Genomic DNA, 21,947 nt, shown 5'->3' on the forward strand with positions numbered 1-21,947 from the left:
AAGCTTCTCTCTCTCTCTCTCTCTCTCTCTCTCTCTCTCTCTCTCTCTCTCTCTTCTCTGTCTGTCTGACTGTCTCTCAGCATCTTTATATAACCAAAAGTCTTGGAAGAGAGAGAATAGATTGCAGTGTTTTTGCTGTCCGATGTAATAAAGATAATGTTTCCTTCAAAGGCAAAAGCTGGGCAGGTTTACTTACAAGAGGCATCAGAGAGTAAGCCTGGCTTTTCCAGAACTCTCATTCACTACCTATGATCCTGACTACTGTCTATGCCTCAGCATCATCTGTTTAGCTTCATTCTTGGGGAACTTGGGAGGCAAGAGGGGCCAACGTGAACATGAAGCTGCTGTTGTGTAATGAGTAATAGAATGCTTTGCTTCTGAGACAAGAATCCCATGTCCTGTCAATATCCATGTGGCAGGCTAAGCTGCTTGTATGCAAGTAGAGTAAGTCTCCAAATGAAGCCCTCTCTCTAGCCTTCTGCATCCCCTTCTCTGTTAAGATCTCTTTCCTTCTTCCTCCTCTTTCCCCTCTCCTTCTCTCCATAGCTAACCTTTCTTTGTTCTCTAATTATTTTGAGAAAAGGTCTCACTTTGTAGACCAAGCTAGTGGCAAACTCAAACCCCTTCTGCTTCAGTGTCTCAGGTACTGTGAAGAACCTTGATAGAGCTGTCCACCCAACGCATCAGACATACGCCTGTGAAACTACTGCTCACTCCATGAGCATGAAGAAAGAAGGTAGAGAAAAATGAAGCAAAACAGTTACTGTGCATCTTTCTGTTAATTTTCTATAATTGAATCTAACAGCTCATCTTCCATTGTCTCCATAGTATTGCTTTGACCATTTGAGTTAATTCTCTTCTGAATTTTTGGTGAGCTGTAAGCAAGGGAAACTCATTAGAAGTCTCCAACATGACGTATTTAGACAGAAGTCTTCTAACTTGCCTTTTATAGCTGACTCACATAGTGTTAGCTTTTTTCCATGTGTGCTATAGCTTTAACTTTCGGAGTTCTGTCTTGCAAAGGGACAACTGGATGTTTATTCAAGTGTGGGGATGATGTAGACGCCTTCACCAATGAAGCCTTCATTGGAGAACTTGATTCTCATTAGCCGTGAAGAACGGTTCAGCTTGTTAGCGCTCGTTAACCTCGACATGCAAGTGAATTTTAGGTCTTTTTGTTAGGTAAGAGAAACCAAGATTTTTGATCTAGATCTAAAATGGTGATTTTCAACAGAGCACCATCCAGATAAAAAGGTTGAAACTGGGAACTGAAAAATAAACTGACCTATTTCACAATTTTATATGAGTGCGGAAAAAACAAAACAAAACCAAAATCCTTTCACTGGCCTAAGGGGTATCTCCCCACAAGTCTCTGCCTTTCCATGAAGTAGCATATTGAATACAATAAGCTTACTGAAGCATCCATTGTTCCTCAAGCATCCTGCTCATTGAGAAGAGAAAGCACAGCTTCCATGCCTTCTGCCCATTACACGAGATTAGTTTACCTTTCCACCAACTTAAACAAAATAGCAGCTCAATGGACCTCATAGGACCGACCAAATCAGGAAATGGAACTCTAACCAATATTATAGCTAGGCTTAATAGTTTTCTGATATTTGGTCTAAATTTTATTGCTGTCAGTTGAGTATCTCTTTTTAAGCAATTTTATTTTCCTCCCAATTATGCACATATGTTTTGTGTAATATATCTCCTTGTGGTAGAAGAATAAGGGGGCACTGAAAATGACATTGGTTATTTAGTTTTTCTTGTTATTACAATCAATGGTTTCTTTATGATCATTTTGTTAAACTAGGCACTTACTATGTTTTTCTTTTTCTTCAGTGAAGTCAGTGTTGTTGGCCTCTTATCTCCCTGTTCAGAATTTCCCTCCTATCTGATGAGAAAGTTGATAACAGAGTCTTTTCATCAAGGTGCTTTTAAGGTAATTTTTATGTTTTTGTTTAACATGGCTCGAAGAGTAACTCCCCCCTCAAATCAAGATGCAGATGCTGATTAAACACATGGTGTCTGCTTCCCTGCATGTTGGCCCAGTGCCTGGAAGGATCATGCACCAGCAGGTGGATGGGATTGTGGCTGATACACCTGACATGAGAATGGACTGTAATGAAGCCTAGGCTGTACTCCAGTAAAAATCAGGATCTTCATGCCTTTGACTAAATCACTTCAGATCAAGCTTCTATTATGATAGAACTAACTAGTGGTTTTCAAAATTAAAATCAGAAAGGACTCCAGTACACTCTGCCTTTTCATGCATTGTGGGATCTGACAGCAGAAAGAATGCCTTGGTAAACATCACAGCAAACGGTGATCTCAATTCTTTGCCTCTCCCATTTTATCACTGCTGTCCTAGCTCAGGCTTGGCTAGGCAACTTGCTGGAATCATCAGGATATTATCAGATACGGTATTTGCAGAAGCTTGTGAAGAACTTATGGATTTCCTCTTATATACTTGTGCTGCTGCCGTCACTTTGAAAGAAAGAATAGGTTGGGTCATTGGTGACTAAGAAACACATTGCCTGGTCACTCCCACCACCTGGGTTGTGGCGGGCTAAACACCTGACTTGTCAATGTATCCAGTCTTATCAGAGATACTACACTTCTAAAACAGAAATAAATCATTCATCTAGAGAGTACTCTGCTAAGAAAATAAATGCTAATCATTTTAAGCCACTGAGATTTGAGGTGGCATCATTGAGCATTTTCATGTGATTAACAATTCATACAGTCACTGTTGAAGAAACATTTACTGAGTACCTAGTAGGCTCTGGGGTGATGCAAAGATGAGCAAGGCATAATAGGCATTGCCTTCAAAGTGCTTATATACTAATAAAAGACACGAATTTGTCAATATGTAATATCAGCATAAAACAGTGCTAAATATAAGCAAAAATATCATGCTATGCAAATACCACTCAGTTTCAATGTTTAAAAAAGAATGCTTTAACATTCTTTTTAAAACATTATTGAATAATTAAATAAACTAAATCTTGAACACCTTCATACATATGAGTGTTGCTTTCACAGTATAATATATAGCAGCCGAACACTAAGTTATATTAGCATAGTAAGGGGGTATTTACTCCTTTGATACCTAAGTTTCATTTTCCCATTTGAGGTTTTGGGATGGACTATCTGAAATCTTGAGCCCCAAATATGAGTGATTTGCCTTTCAATGGGAAGGAAAAAAAATCTTTGCCTTGTAAGAGATAATACAAAATGAAGAGAAAGATGTAAGAGATAATACAAAATGAAGAGAAATATGTAAGAGATAATACAAAATGAAGAGAAAGAGTGTAGAGGTATCTAGCCAGAGAAAAGAGAAGAGGGAAAAAAAAAAGGAAAGTCAAACATCTTCACCATGCTGGTCGTGTGGTCCATGGACCTGCAGTAGCAACTTGTCCTGGGAATGCATTAGAAACAGTGAGCACAAGCCCCCAACCTAGACATACTAAATCAGAATCTTCTTGATGCCTAGGATGCCAGGTAGTTCTCACCCACACTAGAGTCTAAGGTTGAAGTTTGAGATGCCCTGTCTATTCTGCATACTTCAAGTACACTTACCTGAGTCCCACAGCAGATAAGCAAGTACAAGTCTCCGTTTTCCTCAGATGCACTTAAGTACATGAAAAACAGTATCAATCAATCAATAAAAACTAACAAGAACATTTGAATATCACTACAGCACCGAAGAGGCGATTTCAAACACTGCTTTTCAAACTGGGAGATGAGATCTAAGCGAGGATTGCACAGTCATTTAAATGAATTTAAAATTTCGGCCGGGCGGTGGTGGCGCACGCCTTTAATCCCAGCACTCGGGAGGCAGAGGCAGGCGGATCTCTGTGAGTTCGAGGCCAGCCTGGTCTACAGAGGGAGTTCCAGGATAGGCTCCAAAACCACAGAGAAACCCTGTCTCGAAAAACCAAAAAAAAAAAAAAAAAAAATGAATTTAAAATTTCAACACCAGTTGGAGGTTAGAATTTCTGTTGTATCTTTACAAAATCTCATTTTGTAAAGCCTTTATCCAAACCAACCTAAATCAAAATGTTTGTTGATATGGAAGGGCAGGGAATGGCGAATGGGATGGTTAATTTTTATTATCAAACTGATGAGATTTCTATTTGCTGTAGAAACATATCTCTGGCTGTGTCTTGAGGTTTTTTCCAGAAGAGTTCAACCTATTAAGGAATATGTACTGTGAACATAGGTGTCACTGTCCTGTGGAGTGGCAGACGAAATAAAAAGAGACAAGTGAGCTGAGTGCCAGCATTCTTCGCCTGCCGCAGCACAGGAACTCAGTGTGACCAGCTTACACCCCCGCTACCATGCCATCCCACCCTGGTTTGACATGACTCTCAAACTGAGCCCAAATAAACCTTAGGTTGTTTTTATACAGAAATGAGGAAAGTAAGTAATACAAGGGGTAAAACCAAATATCTGTACTTTTAAAGACATTTTAGGTCTTTGGATGTGTGAATTCTTTAAAGAACCACTGGTTTAAAAGGTTGAATAGAAAAGAAATGGAAGAGAGGATGTTTGAGTGTCCCACAAGCCCGTGGAGACCGGGTTTGAGGCTTCTGCGTTGTACATAATCGACTATTATGCTATGCATGAAGGCAGCTTTTCCAGCTGGGACACTGCTGAGAAGCATGTGCAGCTATTCACAAGTGAGATACTGTAAAGTCGTTCTAAAGTATACATTAAGCAAACCATCAAAGACGGAGAAATAGTCACAAGTGAAGGTCTTGATTTTTTTTCTTTTTTTTATAAGAAAAATTATACCCAAGCTCAAATCCAAGTAAGACAAGAACAACTTTAAGACATGGAATTTATAATAGATCTTGAATAGACAGAAACTGAAGAATTTGTCAGATATTTGACTAAAACTAATACATTCAAATTTATTCTATGTAAGAAAATATGGGCTATAAACCTCTAGCCAAGGAGGGTAGTCATGCTCAACCTGCAAAGTCCACAGCATCCTGGGTACAGAAATGTTCTATCTAGATTACTAATGGAGATATCCCTGAAATGTATGGGTACCAAGGACATTCAATAGGTTGTACCATGGAAGGAGCACTTCCTTATGCCTTGTTTTATATTGTGTTTTTGATTTTTAAAGTATCTCATGTAGCCTAGGCTAGCCTCCAGCTTGGTATGTAACTGATGTTGGGCTTGAACTCTATCCTTATGACTTGAATCTTCAAGTGCTGCAATTGCAAGTGTGTGTCAAAGCGACTGGCTCTAATATTTCTCATCCTTGGGGAACCTTGAAAGTCTGCCAATGGCAAAAAAAAAACAACAACAAAAAAAAAACTTTCAGTGAAAGTGCATATATTCAACTAAACACAGAGTTTTTCAGGAAAAGAAAGAATCCCTCATGTCATTCATGGAACACTCCCTCACCGCACTGATTTCTGGACTGAGTCCCCCAAAGGTTGTGACTTCAGGAAAGCTTATTTCCCTGTGAGTGTGCTACATGTTATTCGGGTATCCATTAGTTGGTGACAAGTTGATATGCACAGTCTTCATCTCACCGAATTAATAAAGCAGGGGACAAATTTAGTAAATGCAGACTTGCAGTAATCACAGGGGCGGTCCTGGCAGCCCCCGCTCTGGGTCCTACACTGCCTCCCCTGTGTTAGAGCCAGCACTTGCTTCCCTCTCAGTGCTTCTCATCTCCACTCGGAACTTTCCTTGGAAATGTTATGGGGAAGCACACCTAACATAAAGGCTGCCATCTTTTCTGCTTTGCTTTGTTTTGTTGGTTTGTTGTTTTTTCGAGACAGGGTTTCTTTGTGTAACAGCCCTGGTTATGCTGGAACTTGCTCTCTAGATCCGGCTGGCCTCACACTCATAGAGATACGCCTACCTCTGCCTCCCAAGTATCAGGATTAAAGGCATGCACCACCACCAGGCAGCATCTTAATTTAGAAAAAAAAGTCCAGCTGAGCAGTACTAAGTGAATTCATGTGCGATCTCTATAACACTCTCTTCTTTAAAGCTAAAACTGTACGCACTAAAAGAAGAACTCTGTATTCCTTTCCCTACAATTCCTGTTTACTACTGTTCTGTTCTATCTCTGGGACTGAGAAGGGGTGTGTGTGTGCTTGTGTGTGTGCATGTATGTGTGTGTGCATATGTGTGTGCATGCATGTGTATATGTGAGTTCATATATGTAGCGTGTGTGTGCGCACACGTGTGGTGCATGTGAGTGTGCATGTGTGTGAGTGTGTGTGTGAGTGTGTGTGGTATGTGCATGTGATGTGTGTTGTCTGTGTATGTTTAGCATGTCTCTAGGAATGTGAAGCTGTGTGTTATATGCATTGTGTTTTATTTCATTGAGCATAACGTCCTCTAGGCTCATCCAGGTTATATTCCGTGTCAGACTTTCTTTCCTCATTAAGATTTCTAGTATTCTCTTGTGTGTCTACTACACTTTTCTATTTAGTCATCTGTAGGTGAACATTTGCATTACTTCTTTTAGCTATTGTAAGCTGGGTTTGAGAGACAGGCCTGTGATTCGACTACTTGAGAAGCTGAGGGCTGAGGCAAAAGTCAATTACCAGCTGAAGGCCTGCCTCTGCTAGAGAGAGAATTCAAGACCAGCCTTAGAAAGACCCTGTCTAAAGTTAAAACAAAAAACAAAAAAAACGTTAGGGATATAGTTCAGTTGTAGAGTAGTTGCCTAGAATGTGCAAGACCCTAGGTTTAATCTGTAGTAAGAGAGAGAGAGAGAGAGAGAGAGAGAGAGAGAGAGAGAGAGAGAGAGAGACTCTAAAGCTTTGTCCTGGTTAGCTTTTTCTGTTGCTGTGATAAACACTATAACACAGAAAGCAATTTGGAGAAAAGAGTGCATTCTCACATCTCACAGTCTGTTGTCTGCATCTCCCCTGGAGCTGCCCTCTCCAGACCCGACCTCAGTGCACCAAGTGCCAGCCCCTCCCCTGAAGTTGCCCTCTTCTGATCCTGCCCCTCAGAAAGCCCACCAAGGTTCTGCTCCTCCCCTGGAACTTCTCAAGACTGCTTACAGGCTATTCAAGCCCTGGTGGCCAGACCTGCCGTGTGTTCTCTCTCCTGCTTTCCTGGGAGTGATCCAGGAGTTGCTTCACTCTGCTCTGTTTATAAAACCTGGACTTATTAATTCAGTTTGATTGCCTTATTGCACTGACAGAGAATGCCCAATAACTGGGAATCCAATATTTATCATCTATCATGAATGGAAATCAGAGCAGAAACTCAAGACAGGAACCTGGAGGCAGGAATTGAAGAAGAGAGGGGGAGCACTACTTCCTGGTTTTGCATCCATGACTTACTCAGTTTACTTTCTTATACAACCCAGATCCACCTGCCCAGGGGTGGCACAACCCACAGTTGTCAATTAATCAAGAAAATGTTCCCAAGACATGCCCACAGGCCAATCTAACAGAGCCAGTTTCTCACCTTCCGTCTTCCCCTGTGACTCTAGTTTGTCCAATTGATAAAAAAAAAATAATAATAATGTCATTAATACAAACTTGTAAAAGATGTTCCTCCTGGGAGGAAGAATGGAGAAACAACCTGGGGCTCTCAGTACTCCCAAAATGAAAGAGAGAACTTTCAGCCATTCATTGTCAAGAATGAGAAGAAGTACAAACTGCAGATCTGAGCTATCATGCAGGACAGAATGGTAGAGTTCAAGGACTGTTAAAAAAAATGTCCAATTATAAAAATAATATATGTTGACTATAAAATTTTTGAAAACTATAACTGTCAAAATTTCCTTTAACACAGCAGCTGAGAGAGACCATGCTGGTGTACAGAGCGGGTACAAAAAGAGAACCTTGGCAAGGACACTGGTTTTCCTCAGACTTCTTTTAATCTGGGCCACTGCTTGCCTAGTGCCACCCACTGTTGGGCAGGAACTTCTCTCCCTTGTTGTCCTGCCCAGAAATGCTGCCATGGCTTTGCCAAAACTTAACTTAATTTCAGATCCTGCCAGTTGAAAATCAAATTTAATCATCCCCCAAAATGATTTTTAAAATAAAAATTTAAGACAGGGCCTTATTATAAAGCTCACACTGACCCAAACTCACAATTTTTCTCTCTTCATCTACCACATGCAGAGATAATAATTATGTGCCACCATTTCTACTTCGATGAAAATTTAAAATTGTTTTATTATGTGTATGCATTTCTCTGTGTGTGTCTATGCATGTATATTTGGGAGCCCATAAAGATCCTAGGAGAATATTGTATCCTATGGAGCTGGAGTTATGGGTACTTGCTGATGGAGGAGGGTCATCTTTCTATCTGTTGTTTCATTGGTTAAATAATAAAGAAAACTGCTTGGCCTGATAGGACAGAAAATTAGGTAGGTGGAGTAGACAGAACAGAATTCTGGGAGAAAGAAAGCTGAGTCAAGACAGACGCCATGCCTCTCTTCTCTGAGACGAAAGCAGGTTAAGAATCTCCCTGGTAAGCCACCAGCTCATGGTGATACACAGATTATTAGAAATTGGTTAATCTAGATGTGAGAGCTAGCCAGTAAGAGGCTAGAGCTAATGGGCCAAGCAGTGTTTAAAAGAAAACAGTTTCCGTGTAATTATTTTGGGTAAAGCTAGCCGGGTGGTGGGAAGCAGCCTGCCGCTCCTCACAACAACTTGCGAGTTTTCTGTTGCAGGTGTTGGGAATTGAACCTGGCTTTTCTGTGAGATCAGTAAGCAACCACTTTTATCTGCTAGGCCATCTAACCATTATAAATTTATTTTTTTCTGCCTCAAATTTTTGAAATGCATAGAGAAGTATTATTTGTGCCCAGTGGTTTTCCAGAAGACAGTTTGACTTAAGTGTCATTAAGTAGTCTCAGATCTAAATCTGAAGGAAAACTTGATATGTAAAATCTCAATTATATATAGTCAGAAATCAGCCATTACCAAAAGGGAAATTTCAGAACATTAGTAGGTATCTTAGAATATGTGCTAGGGAGGCAGAGCCTTGTAGCGCGCCACAGCGCTCTGCGCACCACGGCGCTGTCAGCTGTCATGTTCCGATGTAGCGCGTCACGGCGCTCTGCGCGCCAGGTGCTTTGCGCACCTCGGCACTGTCAGCTGTCATGTTCACAGGGTCTGGCACTAAGCCCGTTGCCGCTATTTGCTAGTGTCCCTAGTAGTAAACAACTTCTGCGCACGCTCGCTACCGGCCCAAGAGTGGTTTGAATACACCTATCAATTGCTCACACGTCTTGCTCACGCAATTGCATCAGTGTGGGCCGAGCCAATCAAGCAATGACACATCATAGGCGGACCAGGCACTGTATATATTCCCCGCGCGGTCGGGCTTGGGGTCTTTTCGCCTCCATCTTATCTTCAGTCTTCTGCGCTCCAATAAAGTACGTTCCAAGAAGAATCCTGTTGTGGTCGTCTTCTCTGCTGGCAGAGTTGCGCGCCGCAGAGCCTTAGGTCTTTTCTTCATATTGACACTTTTTCGTGTTACTTTAAACAACAAAAGAAACTTTATGTTGTTATGGCCTTAGGAAGAGACTCTCTGGACTTACCCTACTGGGTACAGCATATGAGCACAGACCTTAGAAGGAAAGAGCTCATTCCCACATTTCCGTCATTGGGTCTATGAGAAGTATGATCATTTAATAATGATCAGAAAGATACTACAGGAGAATGACTTGGTGATGTGGTTGGTTCCTAAGGAAGAAAACGACCACAAACAAGGAATGTGAGTGACTTCTAAAAGCTAGGGATATCCCTTACCTGCCATCTATTAAGAAAATGAAAACCTGATTCTATAACCAACAGTACAAAGAAGAGTACCCCCTCCCAAAAAGGGAACACTTTGATTTTAGTCATATTGCGTACAAGAAAAGAAACTTTATTCCTTCCCAAAACAATGGAGCTCTAACTAAGAACTGTTGGCCTAAGACATTAATATATGTCTACCATGGGCTGAGTGTATAGCTCAGGGGCAGAGCAGGTGTTTAGTGTGAATGAGGTCTTGTGTACAATCCTAAGTACACATACAAATAAGTAACCAAAAGTCAACGTTTCTATACCTATATATGGATATATAGCTATAGTTACTGGTCTGAAGTTTCAATTTTCACTTCTTACCACCCACTGAGGTCTCTGATTAAGTTCTCTGATAGCTGTGATTTTTCCTTGAAGAGTGTCATGTATACACACACACACGCTCACACACACACGGTGTAGAAGGTTCTTCTGTTTATGTGTTGCTTTCATTGGTTAATCAATAAAGAAACTGCTTGGCCTAATAGGGAAGAACTTAGGTAGGCAGAGAAGACAGAACTGAATTCTGGGAGGAAGAAAGCAGAGTCAGAGAACCACCAAGGAGCTGCCAGAATCAGATATGCTGAATCTTTACCAATAAGCCACAGTCACGTGGCGATACACAGATTAATGGAGATGGGTTAAACTATTATGTAAGAGTTAGCCAATAAGAGGCTAGAGATAATGGGCCAGGCAGTGATTTAATTAATACAATTTCTGTGTGGTTATTTCGGGTGTAAGTTAGCCGGGCAGTCGGGACAAACAAAGGTCCCCTCTCCTTGTAACACACACACACACACACACAAACAAACATATATATACACACACACATATACCCACACACACATATACAGTTATTCATGACAGTTTTTTAGCTCTTACCATTGAGTAATAAGTAAATAAGAATCCCAAGGTTAGGCTCCTTTCTGTTCACTTGGCTCTCTTACTGAGAGGTAAGATGCATGCTAAGAAATGCTTCTGAATTCCTGGAGAGATAAATATTAACCAAACTAAGTTCAGTAAAGACAGAAGTGTGGCTCACATTTATCTGCTGTCGGCAAAGTGTGTATATTGGAGTTAAAGGCAGTCTCTGAGGACATACCAAGAATTTTCCTTGTCTTGATATGTTGTTTTATTTGTTCTTGTTTTCTCATCATCTATTATGTTTCTCTCAGAGTGAGGAACTCAGGGACAATGGCTCAATGAGGTTTCATTCTATCATTACCAAAGAAACAGTTAGTTGAAATTCCACAGGCTCCTTAACAACCTGTCTTCTTTCATTTTGAGTCTGCAGTGCCATATGCTGGGTTTTCTTCTTTTCTGTATATTTGTGGGCATTTTAGCAGGAAATCATAAGGTTGCCTATCAGATATGTCTAGACAGTCCCTTTATGAATCTCAATAGTAGACACACCCCTAAAGGCTTTTGCTGTAGGACTATACCTTCAAATGTTTTAACATAAGATATGAAAGTTAAATGAGAGAATATTCTGATACATGAAATTTAGCTCTACTCCAGTTTTTCAAGAATGCATCTGTTCATGTCTTTAGGCATACATAAATGAATTGATAATTTGATATCAGGGGGAGTTGGCTACACATATGACACATTATGACGCTACAGAATTTGGAAGGAATAGCATTATGTTCTTTAAGTATTTTTGATAAAACAGTGTTACAACTTCTGGTGTTTAAGTGTGCAAACTGAATTAAAATTAAATTTTAATTACTATATCATAGTGTCTAATGTCCTTCCAATAGCCAGATTAATGGCAAGCTGTGGATTGCATCATATTAACCCACCTCAGCTATTCAGAACATACTTATTAAACTAAAAACAGGTGACCACAGGATTTTGTGTGTTAAAAAGTAAACAGAAAATAAAACCAGTTTTCCAGGTTCATGAAGTCAACTTTCTCATGAGGAAATAGAGCCCAACAAAGAAACATCAAGTGAATGGTTGAAGTTTGTAACAAAAACAGAAAATAAGGAAATATGTTTCACTTTATTTGGATCGTGACATTGTAGCCTTTTTAAAGGAAAGAAAATGACTTTATAAAGGTACCTATTAAAACATCGGTATTACTTGAGGCTTTGTATGTAAGATAAAATTCCCAAAGTAATTTTCTAACTGAGTCCATAATTCTTTCTGCATCCTTATGCCTGAAATGCATGGTTTCTCCTTTCTGACTGTAGTTAGGACTTCTGTCTTTATAGTATATGGGCACAGACGACTATGTTATATTTGCCATGGGAACCATAATTTTTAAGACCCCTGTGCTTGTAAAATCTTTACCTTTATTATGGCACTATAAAGTAGCTTTTCTATTTTATAGAGAATTAGACATGACAGCAGCACAAAGCCGCACAGTGTATGAATGTGGTGGTAGTTTCATGATATTGTGCCTTATTCTTTAAAAGTTCCTCATGGATTACAAGCACTTTGACCAGCCTGCTGTTGCAGCATATCACTATATTCTTCCGTCACCCTTATATTGGAATGAGTCACCACGTCTTCAGTTGTGGAACCTCCCATCACTGCCAACTAGACTAAGCACCGTCTTATCTTGGTTTTTGTGAGATGTAAGTGGAAATGAGAGTGTGAATCCTGAAGCAAAGCCTTAAGAAACACAGAATATCCCTTTGTCCTCTGTACTTCTGCCATCTGACATGAGTAGAGCAAGTGTGTTGCACGTAGCTGTGTGGAGGTTTGAATGAGTTGTGCCCCAACACAAACGCCCAAGTCGAGGGCATTTGAATACTTGGCCCCCACTTTGGTGGCTATTTGGGAAGGATTAACAAGTGTGGCCTTGTTGGAGGAGATGTGTCACTGGTGGGCTTGAGGTTTCAAAAGCATTCTGTCCTTGCCAGTATGCTCTCTCTGCTTCCTGCTTGCAGTAAAAGATGTAAGCTGCACTCGCCATCCTGACTTCACTCTGCCATCATGGACTCTAACCCTCTGGAACTAGAAGCCTCCCAAAAACTTTTTCTTCTGTAAGTTGCTGTGGTGGTTTGAACAAAAATGGTCCCCACTAGTCCACTAGGAAGAGGCACTATTAGGAGGTGTGGTCTTGTTGGAAGAAGTGTGTCACAGGTGGGTTTTGAGGTCTCAGAAGCTCAAGCCAGGCATCATGGCTCACTGTCTCTGCCTGCTGTCTGCCAATTGATTGTAGAACTCTCAGCTACCTTTCCAGCACCATGTCTGCCTGCAAGCTGCCATGCTTCCTGTCATGATGACAATGGACTAAACCTCTGAAGTATAAGTGTATAAGCCATCCCCAATTAAATACTTTCCTTTATAAGAGTTGCTGTGATCATGATGTCTTTTTCTTACTTGTTTTTCAAGACAGGATTTCTTTATGTATCCCTGGTTGTCCTGGAACTCCCTCTGTAGACCAGGCTGGTCTCTAATTCATAGAGATTTGTCTTTGCTTCATGAGTGCTGGTATTAAAGGTGGGTGTCTCCACCGCTGCCTAGTTATCAAGGTGTCTCTTCATAGTAATGAAACCCTAGCTAAGGCAGTTGCCATAGCCATGGTGTTTTATCACAGAAGCAGAACAGTGACTAAAACAAGCTTCCCCTCCCAAAATACAGACAGAAAACAAAATGAACACATGTGGAAAAGACTTGAGCTCAACCACAAATCTAGAATCCAACAAAGCCCATTTTGGCCCAGTCAAATTGAGATCTGGTAACGTACTCCTAACCTGTAACTCCTTAGTGAAAAAAGTGTTTGTGTTTTAAGTCATTCAGATATTAGGGTTGTTTGTTTTGGATTATTGTTGTGACATAGCCAATTGATACCTTTCCCATCACTGGTCCCTAAGCATCTGTCTTCCTTTGTGCCTACTAAGTGCTTTTTAACTGGCTATTCGAACGGATAGAATCAGTTGAGTGAGTCAAAGACCAAATGAGACATTTTTGCTATACATTTTTCAGGGTAAAAAATATATTACATGCATCCAATATTCACATTCCAGTCACCTTTTAAGAATAATTTCTTTCTAGGAATATACATATACATATATACATACACACACACACACACACACACACACATATATATATATATGGTTTTAATGAAAGCTTAGAAATTCAGTGTCTTAAATAAGTTATGCATTTATCTCTCTAATAAAAGTTGGTTGGTGCAGTCAATGTTGTGTAGATAGTTTTCCATACAGCAATCCAGAGACCCAGCAGCTTTGCCTGGTTGCTCTGCCAGGCTGTGCATCTTGGGAGCTAGGTCACTGTGTCTGTATTTCTGTACGGTGTACAGCAGGAATAGAGAGGGAGAAACACTGTAGGGTGAGCATTTATTTTTTTTTTTTTTGGTAAAGCAAGTAATATAGAAAATGCATACATTGCTTCCTCTAGCATTCTATGGATGAAAACGGAGTCACATGGCCACACCCAGCCACAACGGGGAATAGAAAATGGAGCCTCCAGATGGATGGCTGTGTTCCCAGCTGAAACTCAATTCCAATGGAAGAAGAGAAAAATAGATTTGGAAGGGGAGGAGCTAGAAGTCTATCACACATAGGTATGCAGACACTACATACAAATCCATTTTTGGTTCAGATTTTTATTTTTTTTTGGTAGGCATTCTAAAAAATAATGTCAATTTTGTTTTCCCTAACTAGAATGAGAGTTAAGCTGTCTTTGGCGCCAGCCCCATGTCCTGGAGCTGTGGTGTGAAAATGGGACAAGGACAAAATGAGGGTGTGTTCCATCTCAGGTCCTCAGAGAAGCAAGAGAACAAAAATGGGACTGAATGCACCAAGTTTTATTGTGAAAATAGCAATAAATGATAAAACCTTAAAAAAGAGAAAGCCACAAACCTCCCACTTCCCAGAGGACAATGCCGTCTCATACATACAGGATGTATATTTCTTAGCATGTTAGCCTGGCCTGAATGAATGACTGACGTTGACTGCTCATAAAGGCTTACAAGTCAGAGTCAAGCGTGGTCCCTGTAGCTTCCACAGTTCCTAAACACGATTTGCAATTCTTTGTGTTTCACGCTGCTTCACCCAAGATGAAGAGTTCACATAGATACTGCTCCTGGCAATGCTGAGACCTTGGCTGGAAATGCAACTCTCTCACCTTAAGCACATGAATTTTATTTCAAATAGCATAACTCTAAGTGAATTTTATACCATGTTTCTATTTTATAGAATTATTATTCATCAGTTTAGTTTTTTTTTTTTTTTTTAAGGTTACTTTTTTTTCCCGCTTAAAGCACTTAAGACTGAGCCTACGGGGCTATTCTCTGCCTTGCTGCAGTAGACTGGGCTCTTACAGACAATTTCTGAGGGAATAAAGAACAAGCCAGTGAGAAGCTGGCTCCTTAGTTTCTAGGGTGCTCTAAAGGATAATGGAGCTGCATGTCGTGAGGTCAAGTGGGCCTGCCAGTCTCAGAACGAGCAGGACAGGTCGCGGGGAAACGACCGGACTGTTTCCCATATCTTGTTTTCTTGTGTCACAGTTTAGTAGGTAAGCTGGGTGCCTGTTGCCAGTGTTAGAGAAAACACTTCCACATCAAGGCAATGTGCTCTCAGGCCTGGAGAGCTAATATTCCAGCTGGCCTGGGCCCTTCTCTTGGGTAGGGGCTACCCTTAAAAGCTGGACTCACTGTGAGTTAAATTAGAGAGATAGGTGGGTAACTAGTTTCTCACTGAGATCCATTTGTGTCTTAGAATCCCAGTCCCCTGTGCAGGGCTGCAGCTGTGAAGCTAGTAAGTCAGCCTGCTCTTCAGAAAAATGTTATTTTTCCTGTTCTTCTTTCCTTTCCCCCCCAAGCATGCTTTCCTTATCACCCTGCGCTTCTCTGCACAGCATTTTGTGCTTGCTCCCTCCTTACTATGCAGCTGCTTGTTGGTCGTGTATCTGCCCTCTGTGCCAGCTTCAGTGGTGCCTTCGTCAGCACTTGGTCGCTGTCAGGAGACACCATGACCAGAGCAACTCGCTCCAGTGTCAGTTTAGTCCATTGCCATCGTGGCAAGAAGCATGGATGGACAAGTAGACACGGTGCTGGAGAGCTACATCTGATGGGGGAGGAGAGAGAGAGAGAGAGAGAGAGAGAGAGAGAGAGAGAGAGAGAGAGAGAGAGAGAGAGAGAGAGGAGATTGGGCCTGGGATGAGCTTTTGAAACCTCAAAGCCTACCCTTACTAACACATTTTCTTCAACAAGGCCACATCGTCTAATCTTCTAATCCTATCTGTTCTACACCGTGATGACTGAACACTCAAATATATGAGCCTATGGGAGCCATTCTTATTCAAACCACCACAGATTGCCCTCTCTTTTCCTTAGGTTCTCACCTTCTCCCGAGAAGCAGTTGAACTTTACAGTGTGTCTCCTCATCCCCTCCCGAGAAGCAGCACTGCTTTGCAGAGTATTGTCTTTCGAGGTTTTCTTTGAAACTCCAATAGCATTGCCCTTGAGCTTGCAGTCCTTTCTTATTTTATGAATGAGACTAAGACCCTCAAGAGGGGCTACAGATGTCCCCTGTGTGATCTGGTGACCCCTAAAATTCCAGTAACATCAGCAGAGTGGAAGAACCTCAGGACGTCAGGGAGGGGATGAGGTTCTGGATGAGGTGTGCGGGGGCTGGAGAAGAGTCCATTATACATGCAGAATTCCGTTACATGGCTGACTACCAGCTTCCCTTGTTTCTTCATAGGATGCATCCTCACATCCTCACATAGGATTGGGTGGCTAGTCCTGTTTCTCTGCCCTCTCAGAAATCATCAGTCTATTGTAATGTGAGTTTAGCCAAAACTTTCAGTGAGGCTATTTTTTTTTTTTTTACATTTTATTTATCAGCAGTGATTACATCTAGCCAGAAGTACTAACTTACCCCATTCAACCTGCTCAGTTTCTGCTACCGCAAGGGCATTAGAAAAAAAAAAAAGTGTTTCCCTGTATGAAGTGTGGTATGGTATTCCTTCCTTGGAAGCTAGCTAACTTCGGATCTTTCTGCGCCTGTTTCCTTACTCTGAACATGACAACCAATTTCCCTTTGAACTTTTTTTTGTAAAGATAGACTAATCAAAGAGATACATTTTAAAAATAAAACTACATGAGGTATTTGCCACTTTAATTACCATTATCACTCAGATGCTTTCGGATGGGAGAAGCAAACACAAGCATCCCAGCGCAGGAGGTTAAAGGGAACCCTATGTCAGGATTAAGCAGGGCAGAGAGTGAGAAGACTAGGGTGTTGTGTTCTGCCAAAATTGTCAGTCATTAGATGGTTAGGGAGACGAGATTTAGGGTATGAAAAGATAAAGCCTACGTGGTTTTACCGGCGTGGGCTTGCTAGAAAAATAACATCTCTGGGTTCGCACAAAGGTCTTCACCAAGTGCGAATAAGTCCCTCCCAACAGAGTTGGGTGGCAGGAACAGTTAGCATGTCTACAGCTGGAGACCAATGATGAAGGGAAGGTCATTGACAGGTGACAAGGAAATGTGAGTTCCTAGGCAGGAGCGCTAGCTTCCCAGGACTCTCCCAGGGCTGACTTCCCTCCTCGCCAATCCCTCTCGGGAAGCTGGTGGAGCATGGGGGCTTCGGGTTGGGGCTCCTATACCCCGGCTGGGCCCCGGCAGCGCCTTGGCCCGGGGCGCGCTCTTTGCCTCCTTGCCGGGCGCCCGCCCAAACCCCCGGCCTGGCGCGAGCCCGCCCGCTCGGCCGCGCGCCCCAAGCTCGGCCGCGCGCCTGCGCACCGGCCCGGGACGCGAGGGTAGCAGAGGTGGAGCGCCGGGAGGGCGCGCGGCGGGAGGCGGACGCCGTTACGGCGCGAGCGTGGTCACGTGCCCGCTGGTCACCGCCGCCACCTCCCGCCCTCCTCTTGCCGCTCGGGCCGGCAGGTTCCACGGGGAAAGAGAGAGAGCGAGCGAGCGAGAGACAGAGAGAGAAAGAGAGAAAGGAAGGAGGGGAGGAGGATTCAGGGAGTAGGAGCTGGGGAGCCCTGCTGCGCACAGGTAAACACATCACGATCACGATGCTAACGGTGAAAAAGCGCCTCGCCTCCCCGGCGTCCTCACCGGCCAGCCGCACACGCCGTCGCTCCCTCCCCGGCCTCCCCTCAGCCTCCCTCGCTGGGTCCGTCCCGCCGCCCCGAGGCCTGAGGCGGCCGCGGCCGACCCGCTCCGCGCTCGCTCGGCCGTGGGCTCGGCGCGGGCTGGGGAGGAGGCGGGCGGAGGCTCGATCGGCGGCGGCGGGTGGGCGGGCGAGGCAGCCCCGCAGTCCGCTCTCCCGCTCCGCTGGAGGCCTCTGAGGCCCCGGAGTCACCGGGCAGAGGCTCAGCCAGCCCCACTTCCTCCTTGGTCGGTTCCCCTGTTCATTTCAGCCCTAGCAGCACGTTTCCTTCACAGGCCGGAAGTCAGGCTGCTCGTGCCCTGGGACCAGCAGCCTCTGAAGAGAGAAACCCTGCTGCCTTCATTTTTGTAACGCTTCAAGTATTCACACCAGCTTGAAAGTTCGAGGCCTGTCAGGAACCTAGGAAAACTATGGTGAAAGTTGCCCTCCCTCCCGTTTTTCTGGAAGTATACTAATCTTCCCAAACATTCTGTGCAAAAGCGAACTAGAGTTTGGTCAATACTAGTTTATGAATAGTAAAGAGTTTAAGTATTTTAAGTTATTAGCTAATTCAGCTTTCTAGTAGTTTTTGAAGTTTACGGGTTTTTTATACCTACCCCTCCCACTCCCCCCCGCAATCGCTTCTGAAGAATCTCATTTCTCAACTTGGAGTTGAACGGAATCAAGAAACTTTAACATGCAGGTTACATGTTAAACTGATTGGACTGAAATGTTACCGCTTTTGTATGTGTAGTACATCAGAATATAATCCATAAAACCAGATATTAGTGCTGTGCTGTGCACAGAAGGCATCAATTGTAGGCACCGTAGAAAAAGAAACCTTTGAATGCAGTGGCAAAGAAAAGCGCTTTTATGTTGTCTTTGAATTTGAATGTAAAGGAATGCAGCAGAGTGCTAGAGAGTACTGGTCAAACCTGGCTCACTCGGGTTCTTGTTAAAATGGGACGCTAAATTAGTAGATGTCATATTGATAAAGCGGTGCTGAACAAGAAAGACCCTGTTCTATACCCAAGATGTAGGTAATGTCTGGACCTAGAGATGGCCTGGTATAGGAAGGTTCAGTGAAGGGTGAAATAGAGTGAGCCAGCTCTGGAATTCAGGGCAAGGAAAAGTACAAAATTCCATGTTCTATATGTTGTGTGATGCCTGCATCACATTTTTGCTTTGGGTCTTTTGTATTTTGCTATAATAGTTTGGTGTACTTCTTAAAAAACTTGCTCCCCAGGTCGTTGTGTTTTAGTAAGACATAGGCTAGGAATCTTGAGTCCACATGTAATGCTGGATGAAAGTGTCTTTATTGGTAAAAGCAGTGTGTCTGATATCTCAATTGGGTAGTGTATTCTCGAGATTTGAAGCAGATTTTTCCAAACATTTGAGAGACACAAAGGGTGTTCTAACTGGATCCAACTTTTCTTCTCTTTGTGTAATTTTTATAATGTAATTGAGTTTAAGGTGTTCCATATAACATCCTATGCTTTCCATACATAAAATGGTTGTACTATTATTTTTATGGTACAAGGATTGAACGTAGGGCCCTTGCACAAGCTAAGTAGTTAAGTTTTAAAGAACTTTCTAAAGTCCTACTACTTTCAGTCCTATAATTGTTATAACCTGAATTTTAGTTATTACTTTAACTTGCTTCTTTATATTCTAAACATATTACATATCTTAATTCACTTTATCTTCACAACTAAGGAAATAGAAACTGGAATGGTAAATCACATTCCTGATATACATAGCTAATACTAAGCTGAATTCTGACTAGTTGACTTAATTATCTTGTATAACTGCCTTATTATTATTTAGAAAGAAAATTGATGAATTTTCTTTGTATTGCTGATTAGGAGGTTTATTTTCATTTTAAAAGTAAAAATTGTCACTGTTTTATTTCCTCTGTTTTCTTCTAAAATGAAAAGCCTTAATTGTAAAAACCGAGAAGCCTCGATGCCTATGCTTCCTTCCGAGTAAGATGAGTAAATGCACTTGGAAAGTTGTGTTTTGCTTGTGCTTGTTTGCATATATTTGCTGTCCCAATCTCTTAAGTTTCTTCTATCACTGCTAAGTGTAAAATGTTTTGTCTTTGCATTGACTTGGGAAATTTTTTAGTCCTTCATGTCCCACATATGTCTGCTCCTTCTCCCCTCATACATAGCTCATATGATCGCTTTTTTCCTATGCTTTTATCCCAATGCTTATCTTTGGGATATTGATTAAATTTCTTTGTATTTATCACTTTATATTTGTTTTCTTCATGTTTAGACTTAGAGTTTAACCAACTTACTGAGTTTCCATTTGACTGTTTTTTTTTTTTTTTTTGGTTTTTCAAGACAGGGTTTCTCTGTGGTTTTGGAGCCTGTCCTGGAACTAGCTCTTGTAGACCAGGCTGGTTTCGAACTCACAGAGATCCGCCTGCCTCTGCCTCCCAAGTGCTGGGATTAAAGGCGTGCGCCACCACTGCCCGGCTCCATTTGACTGTTAAAGGCAATAAAAACTGACCGTTGATCATTAACAAACTTGAACCCTGAGAAAAGTAGGAAAGCTAACCCATGAGTAAAGGATTATATTTTAAGTTGAATAGTATGTTTTATTATAAATTAATATATCCCCCTTCCCTCAACACTCTTTTTGTGTCATTCTCTGTTAATCTAAATAGTGATGCTTTATGTCTATCTAGAGCAGTTTGGGAGATCACTAGAATGGTAGCGTATGTTGTGTGAACTGAAATGAAAAATTATTATTGCTTATAGGATTTTTCATGTATCTCTTCATTGTTTTAGTTCAACTGTTTTGTAAAACCAATACTATTTTGGGGGGGGGTTGTGAAATTATATCTTCGCATTCTGTAATTCTGACATTTAGGTCAAACAAAAATCTATTAAAAATTATACTTGAAAAATAGACCTTTCTAATTAATCATGATTCCTTAGGCAGAATAATGGTAATCATAAATATTCCTAGATTATTTTTTACAGTGTTCTGCTAAGGAAACATCCTATTTTTGACATTCTAACTAATATATTGGCTCAATGGCTTTACAATAATGGTGATACAGGAGAAATCTATGTAAAACTTTAATTTGAAACATTGTAGTTCTTTTTGTATTGGCTAATCACCCATTATAAAATCAATTTATTTAATAAATTATTTAGAAGTCATGGTACTATTTAATCACTGAAGAACTTCCTGACAGCACATCTTTTCCATAGTTTAATTGATTGTATTTCTAAATTGCAGCATCTTACCAGGCATGACAGTGGTTGTCTTTAACCCTAGCACTTGAGAGGTAGAGACAAAGTAATTTCTGTGTGATATAGGCCAGCCTGGTCTACATAATGAGTGAGTTCCAGGCCAACCAGTACTACATAGTGAAGCCCTGTCTTTTTTTTTTTTTTTTTTTTTTTTAAAAAAAAAAGGCAGCATCTCAAGATGACAAGAAATTATTGTATGTGCTATTGTAATAACACCTCTGTGATTAGATGGAAAGAATCTATAGTTTTCATGTCTAAGTCTGTATGGGTGACGTGAGATAACAGGTTTTGTGCATTAAACAATGCAGAATTTCATAATTTGTTGAGCCTTGATCAATGGCTATATGAGTTCATTATCTTATTACAGAATAACCTTATAAATATCAGTAAAGAGTTGCCTAAAATAGACATTGGGAATTATTTGGTTAGTGGTTTGTTTGAGATGAAAGTCAGAATATGGTGGTGAAATTGGTCAAATATTATGACTGTACCAAGTTGCATACAATTAAAATGGTTAACGTGATTACAGATCTTTTGTGTTGGAAGGGCTGATGAATTAGCTCTTCTGATGTGCTAGAGAAGAGTTTCTCCTTTCTTCCCCTCCTTGTCCTTTATCTCCTTTACTGTGGAGAGACAGAAGGTCAAACACGAAAGTTCCGTCAATATTTCCTTAGTGGGGTTAGAAGCAGAGCGACATCCTTCTAATTGTAGGTTAGTGTTTGTGAGGTCAGCTTAGTGGGTTGCTGCTCTGATTTTCTAAACAGTTAGAAAATATCAAATATATTATGCACAGTAAATAT

General features: G+C 41.4%; 1 protein-coding gene across 1 annotated transcript in view; it reads left to right on the plus strand.

The window, feature by feature from the left end:
• The first annotated feature begins 17,557 nt into the window (after positions 1-17,557).
• Tbc1d5 (TBC1 domain family member 5) overlaps positions 17,558-21,947 on the plus strand; it is a 446,307-nt gene continuing 441,917 nt past the window's right edge. Inside the window, exon 1 of the mRNA XM_057794493.1 lies at positions 17,558-17,781. The gene's annotated coding sequence lies outside the window, so the exon portion shown is untranslated. The remainder of the gene's footprint in view (positions 17,782-21,947) is intronic.

Source organism: Chionomys nivalis, chromosome 19 (genome assembly GCF_950005125.1).
Source record: "Chionomys nivalis chromosome 19, mChiNiv1.1, whole genome shotgun sequence".
Classification (NCBI taxonomy): domain Eukaryota; kingdom Metazoa; phylum Chordata; class Mammalia; order Rodentia; family Cricetidae; genus Chionomys; species Chionomys nivalis.